We start from the raw sequence: 15,625 nt of genomic DNA, 5'->3' as shown, positions 1-15,625 counted from the left end.
CCGCAGAGTCGGCGTTTGTTCCCCTGTTGGCCATGCTTCTTGTTGTGGTCATCTGTTGTCTTCCGGTATTTTCTCCGCAAGCGACCTTTCCTCGACCAATGAGATGAGCGGTAATCTGAATTGTCATACTCGAATTGTCATAAGTGTGCTGTCAGCTCATTGGTCACAAAGCAGGAGAGGGGCTGGGAATTATGTTTTCAAACAAAGTGTTAATTCCATAAACATTTATAGACTACTTTTGATTCTCACTGTATTACGGGACAAAGTGCGTCCCTTATTAGCTCAATACGGGACGTGTACTTTTGTTTCGAAATACGGGACGATTCCGTATTTTAAGGGACGGTTGGCAACCCTAATGCTGAGCAGCTCCTCTCCAAACAATCAGAGCCAACAACTGTAGTCATAACAAACTGCTTCTTTAATTCAATCACGGCTCTATTCAAACAATGAAACAAGAACTGCACAGGCCAATGGGACTTGAAGATGATCACTTAGGCTTTTCCTTTTGTTTGTGTCATATTTTAGTTCTCGAATGTGTTGTCAAGAAAGACAAAGATTTCAGAGAAGCTTCTTTTTTGTAGCTTAATGTTTAGGCCTACCTTTGATGCAGCTTTTTAAAGGTTACGTGTGAAAAACTGATTTCTGGTAATGCCAGTAATACCTTTCATATGCTGGGGATATTAATAAAGCTTGCAAGATGACTGGGGAGCTTTCAGATTGGCCTGTGTTAAAAAAACAGGAAGGCATATGATTTATTTGAGCCTGTGCAGTGTCTTAACATGCCTGCAGCTTGCAGCATGCCCGATTTATGGCAGAAGAAATGAGGAGTGTCAGCAAACACAAAGCTCATTCAGGTTCCAATATGTAGCTTCAGTCGTTTACCTCAATGTTACGTAGATTAAAGCTTTGTGGTTTGGCTAACATTTAATGTTAATCGTATTTAAAAAACCTAAATGAGTCAGAAGAGCAGCGTGCACACAAATGTAAAGAAAGTCCCACCAAAGAGGGGAAATGAATGAACAAAGTGTGCATGTGAATCAAGGGCAAAATAGCCGAAATTGGAGGAGCAATGCTAAAGCTAACAGGTCGTCATAGCTAAATAACGACTATTGTTGATAGCTGCTAAAATAGGGTCCAAAACTATTTTAAATCAGTCCACAATAAGTGTGAATTTAAAGTAAATTTTTGTGCACCACAAGCAACAGGGCATCTTCTCCAACTGAGATTCAGCTCGACTGCCACAAGCATGCTCCTCATCAATGTCAGATTTATTTCATTCCACACAAACTCAATGTGTTCTCAGTGAGCTACAATGCCTCAAGGAAATAAAAACAACAAAACACAACTTCACAAATAAATCAAATACAAATTAAGAAAACAAAAATACACATTTACTGGGGATTCGTGCTTCAGGGAGAAGTTGATGCTGTAATTTGATGTTGGTAGAACCCGTTAAGTCAGCTCAGCCCGCAGCATTTGTGCTTTGGCTGTTCAGCACCGTTGATTTCTCCTCCTGCACATCTGGATACTTTTTTGCTGCAGTTTCTGAATTTATCAGTTAAAAAGAAAACAACAACAGTCATTTAGGTTTAATGAATAATAATCATAGCAAATTCTTGAGGTTGATTGGTAAAACTACCAGAATGGATGTGAGGAATGTTTGTCCGTGAAAAATTATTTGTTTTATTATTTGTCACTGTGGCGGCTGGCACTGTGCCGCATTTCCAAAGAACAGGACCACAGTGACTGAAAGCACCTTCAGCACAGTTATATCTAATTATGTGACCAACTACAAGATCTGCACCTATTGACCAAACCCATCAACTGAGAGTTTTGTGAACTAGTAGAAAGATTTTGAAGGCAATTATGTGCTCAACTGGAAGCCAATGAAGGGGCTTCAGTACTGGGGTAATATGGTCAAATCTATGTTGCTGCATTGTGAAGAAGTTGAAGTCGTTCTATGCTTCGATGAAGTAGAGGGTTGCATCTTAAAGGGCATCTGCAAAACAATCTGTGTCAAAACAAAGTTGTAGACCCATGTTTTAAATAAGGGAGTATCCAAAGGTACTCCTGAGAGCTTGAAAAATGCAAAAAAAACAGACCTTCTTCTTCAAGCTCCTAAAACCACCCTGACCTGGATGACCGAGAACCTCCACAGACATCCAAAAGTACAGTTGACTGCATTTATTCTGCGTTTAAATTGAGCCCCTTTTGGTTATGTAAGTTATTTTGTTTTTACCTCATCAAGCTGATGACCTCATTTGAGTCATTTCCTTTTAATAATCCATTCAACTTTATCTAACACAACACGACACAACTTTGTCATGCTGCGTCAGTGTTTTCACTGCTGTGACAGGGATTTCCCAACTTTTGGGATAGGTAAAGAATGCCTTATCTTATCGAGCTGAAACCAATGATCTGTTGTTAACATGATGTCAACAGCTGATCGCCAACTCATCCATATGACTTCAACCTAGGCACTGAGTGTGTTTGAGTCCACAGATGTGTACCTGCCAAGTGTGAAGCTGACTGTATGACAGGTTGCACTTGACAGAAACACGCATACAGACACTGACTTCGTCCTTGATTATTCAATAAAGCCAGACTGAGGGTGAAAAACACACAGTTGCCCAACAAAAGAGTGAAACCATGTTTAGCAATACAATGACACATCATAGAGCAAGACACCGGTCAAAGCGCACATTCATGCTGGATTACTTTGAAACCTGAATACAGTATTTCCACTGTTTATCTAGTGATCGTAATAACAATGAGTGACTGTTGTAAAACCATGTCTTTGTGATGTTACTCCAACTGGACTTCCTGAATATGTCACTGAATTAAAAAAAACAACAGCACTAAAGGAGTCTTCTTATAACACGATGGTGCCACTGATCCAATTTCCCACATTTATTAAAGAAGAAGCATTCCTTTTCTCGTTTAAGGAAATCAGCTTTATGATCACCACAAGCCCCAAAACCCTGACAAATATGACTCTAACTATGATTACTACAATAAGTTGCATTTTTTTTATTTTTGCCTGCACCAGGTTAATTTACACAGTTAGAAGCCCTTTACACCGCTATACAGCCATCAACAGTGGCACCACCCACAGAGTTTCAGCTGCTAAGCTGCCTGAGAAACATTTGTCCAACTAAAATGTGCACAAACAGATCGAAACTCGATTGAACTGTATGGATCATAAAGTGTGTTTGGGTATGTTGTTAAACTCATATGGAGGGTCAGGCTGCCAAAAACAGGCAGTCCTCCCACAGCGTCTGCACCTGCAGGCCAGAGCTTCTCCTCCACGGGCTCCTTTCTTTTTTAGCCTCCCTTCCCTGGGTGTTACATAACAAACTCCTCCACTGCACAAGAGAGCAGTCAAAACACATGAGCTTCAAAATGATTCCTGCATCGCGCCATTAACCACGGGCAATATGATGTTAAGGGTTTTGTTTTGTTTTGGGATAACGCAACTCTCTGAGGATTACCAGAAGATATCAGAGAGCTTTCATTTAAAAATCCTTTTGGCTTCAAGTAGACATTTCTGGCTTCATACAGAAAACAGAAAACAAAGGAACACTTTTTATTGCTCAGGCCTATTAAGCAAATATGCTCTCATAATGCACTAGTTCCTTTTCTAGTTCTTTATATTGTTAAACTGAATATATGTGCAGTTTTTAATCTAGTCAGTCAAAAGTTAATAAAAAATACAGCTAAAATTCAAATTTTTTCCAGTCTTTAGATGTCATAAAATGTGGAAATCATTTTGGAAAAAAAGCAAACCAGTTTAAATTTGGTATTTTCTATTAATTTCTATTAATTTATGCAAACAATAAATCAATAGTTTCACCCTTAACCAAAATAAAGAATTAATACATGAAGAAAATGTCTATAAAATTTAAATATAATGGTGTTGCTGTAAATGTTTATGTGCAAGGTCAGACACAGGTCAGGTCAGACACAGTGGAGGAAACTATGCACACAGGTGAGAAAAAGCAACAGAAACAAGAAACTCTGGAGTTTTTGGAAAGTTTGACGATTGTCTTCTCTTTTTTCAATCTGGCAAGTGGGAGGTGAAAGAAAAGGTTTCAGTACATATTTCATCAATTATTATTTAATTAGTATGTTTTTATTTGGTGGAACACAGGGAAGTTGACCTTCGTCACAGCAGGTTCCCTTCTTGCTGTGCTCCTTCTATCACAAACTACCCCAACACTCGTCTCCACCAGCTCCACCCTGCTTGCACTCCCTTCTTCACCTCTTGTAAACTGTTGGTTGCTACAAATGTTTGATCCCACATTTTTGAGCTGATTTACCTTCACTCCTTCTGCTCCTTGCACCTGTCGCCTTCTCATTCACATGTATGAGTTCTGTTTTGCTTCTACTGTTGTCAGAATTAGACTAATTCTTTATCTATGACCACAAACATGTGGTAACATGACGATTATCAGCTAAGGGTCATTGATAAATTGTTCACAGCTGACTACCAAAATTTAATCAGCTGGTCCATAAGTCAAAGTTGTTGTTTGTCACATGTTTGAGGCGTTCAAGAACTATTGAGTTGAAAGTGACCTTTTAACTGTGGCCACCAACGTTTAATCAATGCATCCTTCAGTTTAAGTGTTTGAGTTTGAACTTTGTGAGAATTTGAGAGACAAACAGATTTATGTAACGCACAACGGCCCCTGAGACATTATATAAAAATGCTTTAGGGACCTTTAGTCTAATCTTAGCATCATGACCCCAAATGTCAAACATTCAGGTCTAAAAATGAGTTCCAGCCAGAAAAAGCAAAACAAAAGCAAATCTAAGAGAGATTTGCTTTGAGAGAAAGAGGCACCGCATTGTGTAATCAGAGTATTTATACTTGCAGACATTATGTAAATGTTGTTGTCATGTTCTTTGGGGAAAGTGCACTGACTCGTCATCAACTCTTGTTGCTTTGGGCCTGCACCTGCTGCCCGCATCTCATCTCCAGAGCTTTACCCACAGACTCCATCATGGCAGACAGGCTCATTAATATTAAAGTCCCGGCTCCAGGCTGATGTAATCGTCCTCTTCTAAACTCTTTCCAGCCCTCTAAAGACCACTGATGTCATCTAATCCTCCCTCTGCCCAGCTGACATGTAACTGTACATCTGGATTTAAAAGCTCTGCGGGGCGACGCAGCATTATGTTCTTTGACATTTATCTCGAGCAACTTTTGGATGGATGGATGGATGGATGGATTCTTGGCAGCATCGCCGCATCATTTCTACTTCCTGCTGGCCGTGAATCTGCAGTGTATTCATCTAACTGAAGGCTGAAAAGCTATCAAACTCATTTACTGGAGTTATATAAACACATAAACGTCATCTCTGCACAAACAGGAAAAAACAAGAAATAATTAAACCCCACACTCAGGCACCAAAACAGATGCCTGCTTTCCAGAACCATCACTGCTTTATTATAGATGCTACAGTGATTTTGTTTACTCATAGATGACATAAGAAGCTGGGTCTTCTGTGGGGCAACTAAAACCAAAGGAAATCCCAAATCTTAATATGAGAGTTGCTTTATTGCGGTTTAAGTAAAAAGCAATTTATGCACATTTCTAAATACCAATAAGCTATATATAAATGCCACTTGTTTTGCACATATTCAACTCTGTATATTTTATATATTTTATTTTATTTTATTTTTATTTTTTTTATTTATTTTTTTTTTACTATTTAATTTGTAAAAATGTGTATACACACACACACACACACACACACACACACACACACACGTAGGAAAATATTTAGTATACACATCCAGAAATGCATACACTATTATATATTGTACATATATTTATTAGTTTCAGGTTGGCCATTCTTGTATTTTGCTCGTTTGTGTTGTTGTGTTTGCACATCTCTGTTGCTTGTGGGGCTCGCACACAAGAATTTCACTCGCATGTGCTGTGCCAGTGTGCCTGCACATGTGATGTGACAATAAAAAGTGATTTGATTTGATTTGATTTGATTTGATTTGAGCTGCCCTACTCTACCAAAAACAAAGCTCTAACTTATCTCACAGAGGCAGCAGGAGCTCTTGTTCGGTCTTTAAGAACAACGTTAAGATTTTTCATGTTTCTTTTTAAATAAATAAACCTTCTCTGATGTGATTGGCTGAGCTCAGGATGGCATGTTATGTGAGGCCCTGCCTGAAGAGGACTGAGGAGGATCAGAGAACTGAGAGGTGATGATAAAGAGGAACTTCCTACACACACACACTGTACAGTGTAAACTCCAGGCTGAAGTGTAGAACAACCAAGAAAAGTCTGTAAAATAAAAGCAGCTCGAGAAGAGAGTTATCGTTCTAACTTTGACAGGTGGGTGTCAGAGCGCGCACCTACTTAGACACACGGAGGTTCATTTTTTGTCGCACGCAAGACAAAATACCTGAGTAGAGGCTCTAAAATTTTCTGCTGTAATTTGACTGAAAATTCTTATATCTTATTACTTTTTTTGAATATTTTCCTGGAATTATTTAAATTTACCTGTTTAAATGTGGTGACAAAAAACACATACTGCAAAGCTTCTTTTCAACCTTCAGTCCAGATACAAAAAAACACAATATTTAAAACAGAAAAGCTGGAAGCTGCTATTCAGCTGAAACTTTTCTGTTAGATGTATGATTAATAAATTACAGTTAATACATCTGTTGACTGATCTGGAGATAAAGCATTCAGTATTTTCATCATTTTAATCTTGACATGGTGGATGAGCTTCTGAAGTTTAATACATAATCCAAAAATAGGGAAATTAACTGGTTTCGGACATATCTGGGACGTACGACTGGTGAGAAGCATTTTGCAAGTTGGAACTGACCCGATCCAGTTTTCTTTGATAATATAGTGTAGATGTTTTTTGGGGTTTTTTTTTTTACATTATCTTTAAAATAGAATTTTTTTTTTTTTAGGTCAACGGGTGTTTATGGGGTGTTATTGTGTTCAGCTTATCCAACTCAGGGCTGCAGGGAGGCTAACACACAGAGTGAGCCAATCACTCTCATGTATATTGACATGTTAAACCGAAAAATATAACACTGAACCTACTAAACATCATACATGCAAGGACTGACATTGGGATCTATTGGTATTAATTTAGCTTCACTGAGCTGCTGGACTGAGACTCATACACCTTACACCCTGAGCTGCAACCCTGCAACCATGCTTCAGATTCCACCAGCCGCAGCACATTTTCAGTGTGGGCTCCACATCTTTTAATAGCACCAGGTCTTTTTTTCACATAAAGCATAATTTATGTTCCTGCAAATGTGCCGGTCTGTATAAATATTTATTTTTGGACAGCAGACGGAGACAGCATTTTACCAACTGCAAACATGCTTGCATGCACTCCTCCAAAATCCCAAATGCAGATCGGTGGGTGCGTATGGCTTAGTGTTGGTGGGATTCTGATTGGATGAAAAGTGGGCAACAGCAGAATTCACCCCCTCCAGCGACAGCAGGCGCTCTCTGCAGGTAGATGCACAGGTCGACTGCCTTCACTCTACCCTCGCTCAAGCATAAAATGAGCACAAGTCGTGGCAAGACAGGCAGGCAACTGTTTCTGTGGGTAGGCCTGTCCAAGCAGCAACATTAAGGGGTAAATTTAGGCAACACATTTTTGCTGCATATTCTTTCCAATGTCCGCTAGTCTGCTAGGATCCCCTCGTGTCATCAGACGGTGAGCGTGAGGGTCCGTACGGTACTAACCAACTAGTACAATACAGTACAATATGACAACACTCATGCACTTCATGCAGACTTTCAAGAAGTATAAGAGTGCCGTGTCTCCAGCTGTCGTGTTTGTCTCCACAGCAGAGGAACTGCAGTCTTGAGGCTGGTTCCATGCAGATATGGCAACACATTCCCATCCTGAAGGTTTGTCTGGTGCCTCTTGGGTCTAGTAATAAGTTGCTCTGTATCATCAGTGTCCTGAGGCATTTGAGAAACAACAGCCTGGATAAGGAAGCTCCTCAGGAAGTTGGTGGAGTAGTGGTGGCATCACTTCCAAGAGATCCTTGTTCACATTCCCACTGGAGCCCATTTTGCACAATTAGTTTCTTTTTTTTCCCACTTGCTAAAAGCTACTTCCTTTGATTTGAAAAATATATCCTTTCAACAGTAATTCTGCAGTAACACATTAGGATTCACTCACGCCATAACTCAGTGCCTCATAGCACACATGGCAAAGGACATCTTTAATTTAACCACACCAGTAGCGTTGACAATGCAGTACAAATTGATGCCCCGGGGATGAGAACAGGGTGGATGTGGACATATTTATAGCCCGGCACAGAAAGACAAAAAAAAGCTCTTGGTCTTTATAGATTATTTCTGTGTTCTTGACAACCGTGAGATGTGTGAATTTATGACTCACATGATTAAACTAAAGTTAAGCAAAACTAAGGGTGTGACCGCTTTAAATAAGAGGGTGAGACAATCTTGATGCCTTTGATTACACTCCAACAAGCTCCTAGTTTAAATCCATTTAGTTCTATTAACCTGCTTGAACAACACATTTACATGCCTCTGCACTCATTATTGCTGGTGTTTCTCTCTATGACCTCATACATAGAAGCAAATTATGTCTCAGTATTACAATTAAAAAATATAATTTTAGGGATTATTTTTTTACAACCCTGTATATCAAAATGAAACACAACAAGAAAGTCTAACACGACCTCTGCATAAAGCCTGTGGTGCTGTATGTACTGCATACCTACACATAAACATTTTATGCCTTTCTTTACTGATTAATATCCTTAAACTTGTAGAAGCATGACCAATGCATCATTCATACTATTCCCAGTGTCCCAGCACATTTCTGTGAGCCTCCCTGGCAGTTCAGCAGTTAGGTAAGACGATGAGAGGTGTTGTGTAACTTCCTCTGCACAGAGTATTCATGACAGACATTTAAACTCATCCTGCTCACTGGTCTGCTGCCCTGAACACATGCACACACATATACACACTAAAATTGCACATGCATGACTGCATGCAAAGTGTAATGAGCGTCAAGGAGATGGCAGAGAAAGGCACTGTTAGAGACTATATCAAGGTACCGCCACAGTGAATGATGGCATTAATTACCCAATCTTTAGGCATGATGTAATGTGTGTCATTACCATTTTGTTAACCTGTAAAAATAATAGGCATGGGGCTTCTGAGAATTATATGCCAGCGAGGATGAAAGGGCTATTTTGGTATGTTATATTTTCCACCCTGTTCTGTCCTTCAGGGTAGACTGGCCAAATGCCCTACTATAGTCCAAGCAGTGCAGTGTCCTCATTACTGTCAGAAATTAAGCTGTCACATTTTTAATGGTGCTGAGCCTAAACTTTCCTTCCACTGCAAAGACTTTGTGAGAGCCAAAGTAGGTCAGTATCTTGGCAAAAAGTCTGCGCTGAATTGATTAAATTTGGTAGAAGGACACATGTAGGCTCAACACACCCAAGCAGAGGTCCATTCACAAAACTTTTGACTGTGCCTTTGCAAACTTGTACGTTTGTATACTAAAGTTAAGTGGCTGGAAATGTCAAAGCGATTTTCAGTCTCGCTTATCTTGTCTGGTTCCTTTAAACATGTATCTGTTGAGTGCCTGTGAAGGTCTGTTTGTGCATGAAGATGTGTTGACATCTTATAGTGCTTACTTACTTACGTAAGGTCCACTAAATTTACACTGCACTGAAAGAAAAAATGTTTAAGTTATTTAAACCCTACCTTGTTTGTCTAAGTATCCAAACCCTGCAGGTCTCTGGGTTCTCTCTGCTTGGTCAGATGCTGCCTGCCTCTCAACGTTACGCACAAGGTGTCATCTGGCAGCGGCCCTTTGCACACGATAACAGTCCCGTTTTAGAGACCCACAATGTCATTAGACAGTTTGGAAGGTAGCCCTGGCAAAAGTCACAGGTTTATCAGCCAGGAGAATGTGCTTTGTGCCCCCTTTCACCTGCTCGTTTGTTTTGTCAGATTTGTAATTAGACACCTCAAATTACAAACCCAGTGTGTAAAATGTACCTAAGAACAGAATGCAATGATTGGCAGATCTCATAACATTGGATTTTATTCACAATAAATCAAATGTTTCAACTGAGATATTTTACTATTTCATAAAATTTTGAATTTGATGGCAGAAATACATCTCAAAAAAGTTGGGACAGGAGCAACAAAGGCTGGAAAAGTAAAATCTGCTAAAGAGAAACATCCAGAGGAATATTTTGTTAATTGGCAACAGGTCAGTAACATGACTGAGCATGAAAAGAGCATCTTAGCGAGGCATCTCTTCATGCAGGTTTATCAGATCAGGGCCCAAAGATCACTGCAATACAACACAGGCATGATTTTGTCATGGAAATCACTGCTTGGGATCAGGAACACTTCCAGAAAACACAGTCTGTGAACACAGCTCAGTGTGCCCATATCACGTAAAGAAGCCACATGTGAACATGATCCAGAAATGCTACCCACACATTAAAATGTGTGGTTTATTTGTCAGAGGCAAGACTTTAAAACACAGGTGTCGAACTCCAGGCCTCGAGGGCCGGTGTCCTGCAGGTTTTAGATGTGTCCTTGATCCAACACAGCTGATTTAAATGGCGAAATTACCTCCTTAACATGTCATGAAGTTCTCCAGAGGCCTGGTAATGAACTAATCATGTGATTCAGGTGTGTTGACCCAGGGTGAGATCTAAAACCCGTACGACACCGACCCTCGAGGCCTGGAGTTCGTTGGCTTTCGTACTTGCGCTTCACTGTTCCACTTGAACGACGTATTGTTGTTGCAGTTAGCAATTAGCCTATAGCCTGTCGTTCACTCAAGAGGTGCGATGGGTGCTTCGACTTACGATAGACCCTCGGGAACGAATTAATTTTGTAAGTCGTACGATATTCATTCGTAATTAAGTTTTAAGCAAAAGTGTAGTTTTTTAAAATGTTTCTTATAGGTAACTTAAGTGATTTTACCCACAGTTTTAGTTTCTACTTTATTTTTAGTCTTTATACATTTTTCATTATCCAAATTTTTTTCTAAAGAAAAAAAAAATGAACAGGATTTTGTCTCTGTTGCCACGAGCTATTTTTTTTCCCACAGCAAAGCTCCGGGTATAAATGTGATATGTCAGCTGATTTAAACAAAAAGAGCAATATTTGTGGTTTGGACAGCAGTTTCCTTCTGTTTTACATTAAAGCAGCAGTGATCACTGCCGGCTTGTAACTCTTGAATGCACACAAATATTGAAATACAAATATATCAGGTTCACGTGGAAGTTAATACGTTTTGTAAACTTAGTTGACACTGTGATTTTCCACGAAAAGATATTATTTTCACTGTGTTTTTCCTGTTGTGACAAACTGAGGTATGCATAAGGCCAGCTGACAAAGATTTATTTATTTATTGGACCTTTCCTGATTCCTGTCTTTCAATGCCAAGTGTGACTCAACACTTTAGACTCACACGGTTCTTAAGAAGACTAAAGTAGCCCAGCCTGTTTCTATTTTTGTGGCAGCAACTGATAAGCTCTTCCATGTTTAGAGAGTATCTGTATAAATCCGCCCTTACCCGTGGGTAGCTTTTTAACCAAGAGTGACTTCAGGCTTCACTTCTTCAAAGATTCTGTTTTCCACAGATCTTTGTATGGCACGTGTATCAGATTGAATTTTCATGGGAAACAACCTACCGTGACTCTTAAAACAACGGAGCTCAGCCCAACATACTAACACTCACATACACACACACACACTAATGCAGACTAATGTCAGAGCTTCTCCTAGCATGACCTAGCTGCTAATCAGATTAAAGATAGCAACAGGTGAGCCAGGACTGCTCGCTGAGTGACCCACTGTACAGACAGAGTGATCTCAATCCCTCACCTCCTGCTCACACGTGACTCGTCCGTCTCATCCACAGCCGACTTGGTGATCATGAAGCTGCAGGATACTGCTGAAGCAGGAAAATGGAGGACAAATGTGGCTGAGGGTCTGCAGGAAACCGAGACTTTGCAGCATACATCAGGGCTGCAAGAAACTTTATATTTATTTATCTTTCAATGTATGTTTAATGTTTTCAATGTGTTAATAATGATTCTGGGTATAAGATGAGCCTGGGAAACCCCCCACAAAATAAAACTATAATAATAGTTTCATAAATACCCATTGTCTAAAGCAGGGGTGGGGGGGACTCCAGGCCTCAAAGGCTGGTGTCCTGCAGGTTTAGATGTGTCCTTGAACCAATACAGCTGATTTAAATAGCGACATTACCTCATCAGTAAGTCTTGAAACTCTCTAGAGGCCTGGCAATGAACTAATAATGTGATTCAGGTGTTTTGACCCAGGGTGATATCTAAAACCTGCAGAACACCGGCCTTTGACGCCTGGAGTTCCCCCACCTCTGCTTTAGACAATGGGTATTTATGACTGGAGTTCCCCACCCCTGGTCTACAGTGTATATATATATATATATATATATATATATATATATATATATATATATATATATATATATATATATGTATATGTATATATATATATGTATATATATAAGATGATGCTCCCAGGCATGAGGAAAGAAAGAAGACCAAAGAGAAGATTTATGTGAAGGAGGACATGGAGAGGGTTGGTGTAACAGAAGTTGATGCTAGGTTTACAGTGAGATGGAGGCAGATGATCCACAGTAAAGACCCCTAATGGTTTGGGGCTGAAAGAAGAAGATGAAACAGAAGAAAAGAGAAAACACTTGAGGACCTGGTGCAAGCTAATTCTAAATATTTGTTTGTAAAAAGCCAAAATATTAATCAGTCAGCATTACATTTAACATTAGATGAACGTTGTGCAGATTACAAATCTGATTTTACTTATGCCTGTCAGTTAATTATGAAGCTAATATGAATCTGGCTAACTTAGCTTAGTGTTAAGACTGTATACATGGGGAAACGGTTAGCCTAGCTCTGTGAAACAGGAGGCTGTTCTGCTGCTGCCAATGCAATGTCTCTACAAAACAGGTAATATCTTGTTTTCTTAGGCTTTGTCCACATGCACATGGGTATTTTGGGAAAAAGTGAGTTTTCTTTCCTTTTTTGCTTTTTGCTCCCACCTAAATGATGTTTTAGATTTGCTTCTAGATTTTGATAATTATAAAAACGCCACTTGTTGCTCTTGATAGCACTTTTAATCCGTTTTTGTATCTCCATGTGGATGGAGAGATTTTTCTGTGCATCTAGATATATCTTAAATCCCTTGTGATGCCAATGATGACAAGACTGACTGAACCTCTCGAAAACATGGAAGCAAACAAGAGAAAAAAAAAGAGTTGACTAGCAGGGATTGTTTTTAACTTTGTGATAGTTCCAAGCCAACTCTTCCTTGTTTCCCATCTTGTAAAATAACAATTCAGTAGGCTAAATGTGATGTTAACCAATTATTTTCCTTATGTATGTTTTCTGAAATGTCATTACTTTTAAACGTGTGAAGTTTGAAAAGTAACCCCAACTTTGTCTTTTAAAGAAAAACAAAGCACATTTTTGTATGTATTTAGTCCATTTGTTTAATATTTATGTATTTGTTCTCTGATTTTTAAAAACTCAAAACCTCAAATCATATATTCTGATAGCAGAGGATTACAGCTAGTCTTTAAAGCCTTGCTGTATCACTAAATGTTTACTAAAGACATTTTAAGGACCCGCATTACTGTGTACATTTCTCATGCAGATTTTATCTTAGTACCAGCAAATAACCTCAATTCACAAAGTGCGTCACAGTTAAGACATGATAAGAGGTAAATTTGCTTTGGATACACAGGGCTGCTGTTGTATAGTACTAAACAAATCCATTTTCTTTCCGCTCAGGGGTTGGGGAGGGGCTGGAGCTTATCTTAGGTGTCATAGGGCGCAGGCCTTGCACACGTCACCAGTCTCTCACAAGGCTAACACAGAGAGACTGAGAGCCATTCACACTCACATTCACACCCACAGCCAATCTAGAATCACCAGTTAACCTAACTTGGATAGCTTTGGACTGTGGGAGGAAGCTGGAGCCCCTGCGGAGAGCCCTCGCAGGCACAGGGAGAGACTCCTCATAACCAGCTGGAGGGTTCAACTCCCAGACCTTCTTACTGTGACAGCACTGCCAACCATGCCACAACCCACAAATCCACAAAACCATTAAAAACACTTGACCGTGTTGATGGAGTTTTCCAGTCAAGCAAAAACAGAAAATCATACTGTCTTTCTGGAAAAGTCAAGTAAACAACAACCTTTTGTTTTCCTCATTGGTGAAACACTTGACTCCTCGACAATGAAAGCAAAGATTGTCCGTGACAAACAGTCACATGTCTGACATCCAGCCACATAATCAGCCTTTTCCTTCACTGACTCATATCGTTATGCTTCCTCTGCTCACACTCTGCCCTAATAGAAATTACACGCGAATCTGTCCAGTCACAAATCGCTGTGTTGGTGATGATTCTCGATTTCAGACTTATTATCATGAAGCATTCAGGCTGAGACTTTGTCTTCAAAGAAACCATCCATGTGGCCTTTTCTCAAGCTACATGATACCAGTCTGTATTTATTTTCACTTTCCCTGTGAACTATGTTGTGGAGGTGATGAGCAGGCTGAGAAAATATGTTTGTTGGCAAAGTGCATTCATTCGAGCAGAGGGCGGTGGATATAAAACGAGTCAGGCAAAGCTCACTTCTCTCTTTTGAGCATAATTTGAATGCAAACATTTGTAAACTTTCTCCGACCTCTCATGGCTTTGAAATTTAAATGTCGCTCATCAGCTGGTGGTGGGTGAAGTTTTTGTTTGCGTGAAGTCGAGTTCAGCAACAGGGCACGAATCTGTGCATCAGATGCTTTCTGTTCTGTATCATTAGAGGCAGAATGAGCGAGCTGCGAAATGTGTCACATAATAAATATGCAACTTCATTTAAGCCTCGTTTTTGGACGGCGGTTGTTCTTCTTAACAGCGATGCAGATTGTTTTCACACAGTCGTCACGCTCCCGCCTCCTGACTGTGAAGGTTTCGACAGTTTCTCAGAGGGGGTATCAAAAAGTAACATTTGATATGCATGAGGATTTTTGTGTCAGAATCAGAGAGAAGAAGCTCTTTCTCCATACCTCTAGTAATCTCACTTAATAATAATTACAGTTTTCCTTCCTCTGCACCGTATAACTAACAGGATAAACCGTGTATTTTCCAGGTTAAGCCAGCTTAGCGTTCCTTCCAACTTGCTGCAGTCAAATCTCTTTGCAGGAGAACACTGCTACAGTACCCTGGACTCCACCTGAATACATTTTCAGCCCAATCTCACAGCAGAATGTAAAAAAGCAACAACAAAGCAGTGTATTCACTCATTAGCATAGGCACCAGCTGTCACATGACAAACACAAGCACTCTGAAACGAATGTGCTTGAATGTCTGCAACACTTTTCTTTCCTTAAACCAAACCAAGAAGTTTTATTGCCTAAAATTTAACCTAACCGAGAAGTTTTGGTGTTTAAATCGAAGAGAAGTACAAATAATACCAAAGAAAATGTAAAAATGATCATTTCCACTGGAACATGAACTGTCATCTCTTTTGTCATCGACCCCTCCTTCTG

The sequence above is a fragment of the Copadichromis virginalis genome, linkage group LG22, assembly GCF_057382275.1.
Source record: "Copadichromis virginalis isolate Kocher_CV1m ecotype Utaka linkage group LG22, C_Virginalis_male_GT1.1, whole genome shotgun sequence".
Classification (NCBI taxonomy): domain Eukaryota; kingdom Metazoa; phylum Chordata; class Actinopteri; order Cichliformes; family Cichlidae; genus Copadichromis; species Copadichromis virginalis.
Note: the sequence above shows the minus strand (reverse complement) of the source record.